Below are 8,501 nucleotides of genomic sequence, written 5' to 3' on the forward strand. Positions count from 1 at the left end.
ACTGACGTATCTGTAAGTACTTGCAACATAATGCATCATATATTTAATATGACGCATGAGTAGAAGACTGAAAGCCTCATTTATGAGGCCATGCGTTACTTTTACGCCACCGGTACGTCACTTTTTGTGACGCACCAGTGCTGTTAAAAATGCACCTTATTGAGTCATATTTACAAAGTGACACATCTAGGGAGATACGTCACTTTTTACGCCACCGGTACATCGCTTTTTGTGACGCAACAGCATCGTAAAACATGCACCTTATTGAGTCATATTTACAAAGTGACACATCTATGTAGATGCGTCAATTTGTAAACCCCTGCACCACATTATACCTACGTCAGGTGTAATGTATGCAAAAGAAGCGTATTGACGCAAGAAAGGGTCATAGAGGTGACGCAGTGAATGAACTGGGTTTTCCCCATGCTACGCTCCCCCGTACGCTCTCCGGTGCAAGTACCGGGTGCTCACCCCGCGAAAATCGAAAAAAACATATTTCTTTTGCCCGGCGGGGCCCTTTTATGGCCCCCACATTAAACCTAGGGGGTGAGGGGGGGTCTACCCTGCCCCCTTTTGCTCATTTCCCCCTTTGTTTTTGCCACCTCTTGTGTCTCGATCCTACCGATACACAAGATGGCGGCCGCTCCGGACTGTTTGGAATGTTGACAGACACCCCAGACCAAATCAGCTCTCCGCTCGTGAACTCGCATAGCGCGCCTGGTGCGCGTACCGGGGCGCGCTTATAGATATATATTTTTTTTAACCTAAATTACTCAAATCCACTGTAGCACATATCTTGATACATAGCAAAGGCACATCGGACTACCAGCCCCTACAATTTTGCCAAGTTTGGTGGAAATCCATTCAGCCGTTTGGGCTAAAAGTGAGGTCGACTGCCCTATGTAAATTAACATGGGGAAAACACGTTTTGGGACCCCCCTTTTATCTCGGCCCCACTTGACGAATCCCCCCAAACTTTCAGGGAAGGACCGGAGCGCCGCGAGGCAAATTTGAGGAAATTTTCAGGCAGATTCTTCAACCGGCGCCAAAGTTATTCCCAATAGAATGTTGCGATTTCCCTATTGAAAGTTATCCTAACTATGACTACCTACTGGCGACCGCCAGTAGGTAATATATATATATATATGTGTACCTTGCATTACAATCGCTGTCATGTGATCAAGGCTCCGCTGAGCCGAAACGTCTGTGACTCTTTCTGCTAAATAAATCTGTAAAGCACCTCGAGGTCCGTGTCCGGTGTCTACTTGCTGGCTGAGGAAGCAGCGCGAGCTTGTGTGTAAACGGAGTTCAGGATATATATATATATATATATATATATATACACATATATTTATATTTATATTCACTGGAAAAAAACATGGGTTTCAGGAACGTTATAGTTAGAAATTTGCATTTAAAAAGCCTTAGAAATTCACAGAAAAAAACCATAGGTTTCAGGGACGTTACAGTTAGAAATTAGCATTTAAAAAACCTTAGCAATTCACTGAAAAAATAATAGGTTTCAGGGACGGTATAGTTAGTTGGACATTTCACTCCTATCTAACCAGAGAAATTCGGCTGTTATAGTTAGTTGAGCTAACTCTAAGTCACACTCCCGCAATGCACTGCTGATTACGTCACATATTACATCACTCATGACATGCTCAGTGACATCACTGATAACATCACTGATGACATCTCAAATTACATCACTGATGACATCACTGATGGCATCATCCATGTGATCATGTGATGCACATCCAAACACACTAATAAAACCTTTCATAGGCCCACTCTAAAATATAGACTACCAATATTGAAACCATTGACACACCAATAGCAGTTAGTACATACCCGCTCAGTGATTCATACATCTGCACACATCCACCCACTAACCCATACAGTTACTCATACAAGCAGTCATTCATTAATACAGCCACTGACATATCCACTCATACACCCATATAGACACTCACCCAAAGAGTTTCTCAAAAAACCTAGTCAGTCACCCAAAGAATTAATTACACTGACATTTACTAACCCATGCAGTTATACACACACCACATCACTTATTCATACAGACACATACTGTCTTCAACTATTACTGACATAAGCACACACTTATCCATGCAGCCAATGTCACAATCACTCAATGTTACATATATCACTTATATGCTCCAACATTCACAACTACTGTCTTTCACATATGTAGTTACTTACAAGTATACTACTAACACATCCATTCACTCACCAACACAGATATAAGTACACTCACTCACTGATACACTACCTATACATGCACTCATAAACGCATACACCCAGTGAATCACCCACTCACACATCCATGCAGGGAATCACACACACCCCCCACCCACACAGACACTCAGCCACCTATACAGGTTCTCAGGCAACCGATCATTCTTCAATATACCTTGGCATATATAGATATAACATTCTTGAAATTTTTAGAAAAACTCAGTCACTGGACGATGTAATCAGTGATGTCATTTGAGATGTCATCAGTGATGTCATCAGTGATGTCACTGAGCATGTCATGAGTTATGTAATATGTCACATCATTAGCAGTGCATTGCGGGGGTGCAAGTTACAGTTAGCTCTACTAACAATTACAGCTGAATTTCTCTGGTTTTATACGTGTGACATGTCAAACTAACTATAACGTCCCTGAAACCTATGGTTTTTTTCATTGAATTTGTAAGGTTTTATTAAATGCTAATTTTTAAGTATAAGGTCCCTGAAACCTATGTTTTTTTTCAGTTAATATATATGTGTATGCATATATATATATATATATATATATATATATATATATATATATATATATATATATATATATATATATATATATATATATATGTATATATATATATATATATATATTCACTGAAAAAACCATAGGTTTCACACCAGTTATAGTTAGCTGGAAATTTTACTGATATAAAACCATTGAAATTCCCACGTTATAGTTAGTCGGACTCACTATAACTTGCGCGTGCAATGCACTGCTGATGACATCACATATTACATCACTCATGACATGGTGAGTGACATCACTCATGACATCACTGATGACACCATCCAGTGAATATGTGTCTTTCTGAAAAATAAATATTAGTGAGTTATGTTTAAATATTTAAATACATATATTAGTGTTTCACTTTGTGTATAAGTGGCTACATGTGTTGATAAGTAGCTACATGCGTATGTATATGGGTTATTTGATATTTTTATTAGTATCAGTTTGAGTGTCTATATGGTTTGGTGGGGGTATTACTTAGCACATAGATGCATGAGTGACTGACTCTTTGTTTGTATGTGTTTTGAAGACAGCATATGTACAGGACTGTATGGGTGGATGAGTGTCTATATGTGTTTGTTAGTGAGTGAATGACTGTCTCACTAGTGTCTTTATCAGTAACTACATATGTTTTAATCTAGTATATATGAATATTGATGTATATAAGTGAGTATATGTGAGAGTAAGAGATTGTAAGAGTTCCTGTTTAAATAAGTATGTGTTTCTATAAGTGATTGTTTAAGAGAATAAATATGTGTAATTTTCAATAGAAGTAAGGTGGAAGTGTGTGTATAACTCTATATTCAAATAAATGGTTGTTCAATAGTTTATTTGCACGTGTGAATATGTGTGTGAGTAACTTTTGGATGAATATCGGTGTGTAACAGGATGTATAGGTGTATCTCTTCATATGATGAGTGAGTATATGTATGAGTGACTATATAGAACTGTTGGTGAATGAGTGGATGTGTATATAGATAGTGGAAGTACAGAATTGCTTGTTGTAACTGATATAGGTATGTCCATTTTTTTAAAATTTCAGTTTCTATTTTTGAATATGTGTCTCAAGGGTTACTTTACACTGAGAGGAGGTCTGTCACTGTGTCACAAGGATGGTGTCATCAGTGATGTCATGAGTGATGTCACTCACCATGTCATGAGTGATGTAATATGTGATGTCATCAGCAGTGCATTGCACGCGCAAGTTATAGTGAGTCCGACTAACTATAACGTGGGAATTTCAATGGTTTTATATCAGTAAAATTTCCAGCTAACTATAACTGGTGTGAAACCTATGGTTTTTTCAGTGAATTTAATAGGTTTTTTAAATGCTAATTCCTAACTATAACTGGTGTGAAACCTATGGTTTTTTCAGTGAATTTCATAGGTTTTTTAAATGCTAATTCCTAACTATAACTGGTGTGAAACCTTTGGTTTTTTCAGTGAATTTCATAGGTTTTTTTAATGCTAATTCCTAACTTTTTATACAGACTCATACCTATGTGTTTTTTAGTGAATTGCTAAAGTATGTTTTTGTAAAAATGAACACTATAATGTATATTGAGATAATATTTTTAATTTAAAATATTTTTTTTTATATTTCGCTTTCGGTGCGCGCACCGGTGCGCGTACCGTCAGCGCACTAACAAAAAAAAAGAAAAAAAAATGAAGGAGGGACTGTGTAATAGATAGTAAGACAGATAAAAAGTGTAAAAGGAAGTAACTGAGAAAAGAAAAATGAATAAGGGAGCAAAAGAAAGAAGAAATAGGAAGAAGACTAAAGCAGAGGTTAAGGGAGATTGTAAATGGATGTTGAAAGTAAAAAGAAGGACAGTTAAGTATGGGAATGTCAGGTAGTGACGGAATCAGAGGAAAAGAATAGCAGTGATTGAGGGAAAGTAAATATCAGTGAATATAAGTAAAAAGGGGTGAAAGAGGGTACATGTAAGTGAATAAGGGTAACACATGGGGAGTAATAGAGACAAACAAGAGAGAGAGTAAAAGAAGGACTGTCACAAAGGGACTAAGTGAACCAGTAAAAAAGGTAAGTGAAGGAGTGTGCATAGGCAGAAGTACTGAAAGAAATTGAATGTGGTCAGAAGTAAACATGGAACAAAAGAATAAGTGAGGGAAGCAAAGTAAGGAAATAGGGGTGCGGTAGGGTGACAGAAAAATAGTGAAAATAAAACAAAAGGTGATAACAAAAAAGATTTTGTAAACACACTTACCATATAATCAATGCAAACTTGTATCTATGAAAGATAAAAGAAAAAACACGTTATAATTTCTTAAAAATATATAATAAAATAGAAACAACAGTTCATGAGGTTTAAAAATCTACAAAAGTTTACTAAGAAATGATGCAATAGTAAAGGATACAAAAACAGAAAGAAAGTAATGTAGAAAGAGAAAAAAAAAGGAAAAAGAAATAGAAAGAGAACAAATTCCTAAAGGTAAATAAGATACTAAAAGAATGTAAGATATCAAATCAAAATCAGTAAAGATAAGAAAATAAAAGAAAAATGAGTGAAAACGAGAGAAGTCTGATTGAGAAACTATAAATAAAAAAGAGGAATAGAAGATGATTGAGAGTGAGTGAAGTAAAGTAACAGAGTGAAGGGATGAAAGGAATGAAGTTAGTATAGAACGATGGATAAAACAGGAGTGAGAGAGTAAGTACACAGAAAGACAAAAGGAAGAACTAAGTGAACTACAGTACAATGGATGCGAAAGAAAAAAAAAGGAGAAAAAGAAAGAGAGGGTTAGGAAACTAAAGCAGTGGTACTGTGAGAATATGAAAAAGATAAAAAGTGGTGGAAGGAACAGAGGAAATGCAGACAGTTCCTATTAGATTAAGAAGTTGTGAATGAAGTGCACTAAAGAAACAGCGATGAAAAAAGAGTGTAAATTAGTAAAGAGAGGTAAATAAGGGTGAAAAAGAAAATGAGTATAAGACAATGTGAACACAATATAAATTACACAATGCAAACTACACAATAACTTCTACAATATGTTACATTATTTATTTTTGCTGTTCTCAGAATATATTGAATTTCACTTAAATTAGTGAGATCAAAGTCTTCATCATATAACAGCGGGAAAAAAAAAACACAATCTAAAAGATTGTGTTTAAAAAAACCCATTCAAACATACATCTCATATAAGTACACTAATCTTTGATTCACTTACTTTTCCGTGGCAAATGATACTTCTATCAAAGTAAAGGTGGAAAAACCAGAAGATGAAAAAAAAGAAGTTGATTTCATGGATGACTCTTTGGATGAACAGTTTATAGAATGTTTGGAAGAAATTGAATCATGTACATATAATTATGAGGAAATTCCGGACAATATTATGTTAGAAATTTTATTAAATTATGAAAAAGAATCAGAGGAATAAATTTATCTTTAATAATTTCAATTGTTTCAGACAATATTCTTTTTTATATGTAATTCATGAAGTATTACCAAAAATGTTTAAAATATAAAGTGAGACTTATAGTATACTGTTCAACTATTTTTCTGTTACATAGTAAGTTTACTCATAGTTACTACCTTTCTCCCACTATATTATCTCATATGAATATTTTACACCTCATTTTCATAAGTGAACAGGATAGACTACTCATGATCCCCTAGAAATTCTCAGGGAGTGCTTAAAAGATCTGTTTCTCCTTTCCAGACAGACTATATTATGAATTCCATATACCACAAAAAATACAATAACAACATGCAAGATGTCTACAAAGAAGATGGTGAACATTAAATTTAAGTCTCTTCATTAGTACCTACATGTAGGTACTTACATAAAATAAAAAAAATAAAAAAAAAAACAATTCATAAACATACAATTTTTAAAGTGATTATTTTTCCATAGTACCCTCCTCGATACGCTCCCCGGTGCGCGCACCAGGCGCTTCCCCCGCGAAAATCGAAAAAAAAAAATTTTTTTTTGAGGCCCCGCGGGGCCCTTTAATGGCCCCCATATCAAACCTAGGGGGTCAGGGGGGGTCTACCCTGCCCCCTTATGGTCAATTCCACCCTTTGTTTTTGCCACCTCTTATGACTAGATTTTACCGATAGACAAGATGGCGGCCGCTCCGGACTGTTTAGAATGTTTACAGACAACTGAGAGCCAATCAGCTTTCTGCGCGCAAGTCGCGTGTCGCGCCGGGAGCGCGCACCGGTGCGCGCACCGGAGAGCGCCTATAGATATATATATTTTTTTGAACGTTAATTTCTCAAAATCCACTGAAGCACATATCTTGAGACATAGCAAAGGCACATCGGGCTACCAGTCCCTACAATTTTGCCAAGTTTGGTGGAAATCCATTCAGCCGTTCGAGCTAAAAGTGAAATCGACCGCCCTATGGAAATTAACATGGGGAAAACGCGTTTTGGGACCCCCCTTTTATCTCGGCCCCCGCTTGACGAATCCCCCCCAAACTTTCAGAGAAGGACCGGACCGCCATGAGACCATTTTCCTGAAAATTTCAGGCAGATTCGTCAACCGGCGCCAAAGTTATTCAAAATAGAATGTTGAGATTTAACATTGAAAATTATCCTAACTATAACTACCTACTGGCGACCGCCAGTAGGTAATATATATATATATATATATATATATATATATATTTATATATATATATATATATATATATATGGTGAGCAAGGCGAAACGCGTCGGATCGTGGCACTCCTGATTCACTGAAAATAGAAATAAACAGTTTGCTGCAACTTATACCGGATTCAAGTGTCCGTTTTCTCCTGGAAGGTGTTGTGTATGCGGCGTGCTTTGGGAGCGTTTGTGTATATATATATATATATATATATATATATATATATATATATATATATATATATATATATATATATATATATATATATATATATTCACTGAAAAAACCATAGGTTATAGACCATATATAGTTAGGGATTAGCATTTAAAAAACCCTATTTTATTTGCACAAAACCATTGAAATTCCATATATAGTTAGTTGCACTAACTATATATCGCGGACCCGCAATCCACTGCTAATGATGTCACATATTACATCATTCATGACATGGTCAGTGACATCACTGATGACATCACTGATGACATCTCAAATGACATCACTGATGACATCACTGATGACATCACTGATGACAACACCCAGTGACTGTATGTTTCTGTAAAGTTAAAATATGTCTTACATATTGAAGAATGAGTGGATGTATAAGTGTCTGGATGAAGGATTTAGTAGGTGCATGACTGACTGTATGAGAGAATGATTAAATGTGTCTCACTGAGTGTATGGGTTAGTGATTAAAGTGTCTTAATTTGGCAATCATTATTTATGTTGTTCTGTAAACTGCTGCATGTTTAAATCAGTAGCTATATCAGTAACTATATGGGTTATTGAATGGTTGCCCAAGTATTTGTATGGGAGACTGAGTATGTGTGTGGGTGGCTGGGAGGTGTATAACTCTGTGCATAGATGTGTGAGCAGTTGATTCCCTCGGTGTATGGGTTCAAAAGTGCATGTAGAAACAGCTGTATGGACAGTTGACTGTGTGCATGAGTATATTGGTGAGTGAATGGATATCTCAGTGCTACATGTCAAAGTAAGTACATATGTAAAACACACTCCATGTGAGAGTTGACATATATAAATAACTGAACATAAGAGCCAGTGAATGTG

Source organism: Lissotriton vulgaris, chromosome 4_1 (assembly GCF_964263255.1).
Source record: "Lissotriton vulgaris chromosome 4_1, aLisVul1.2, whole genome shotgun sequence".
NCBI classification, from domain to species: Eukaryota; Metazoa; Chordata; class Amphibia; order Caudata; family Salamandridae; genus Lissotriton; species Lissotriton vulgaris.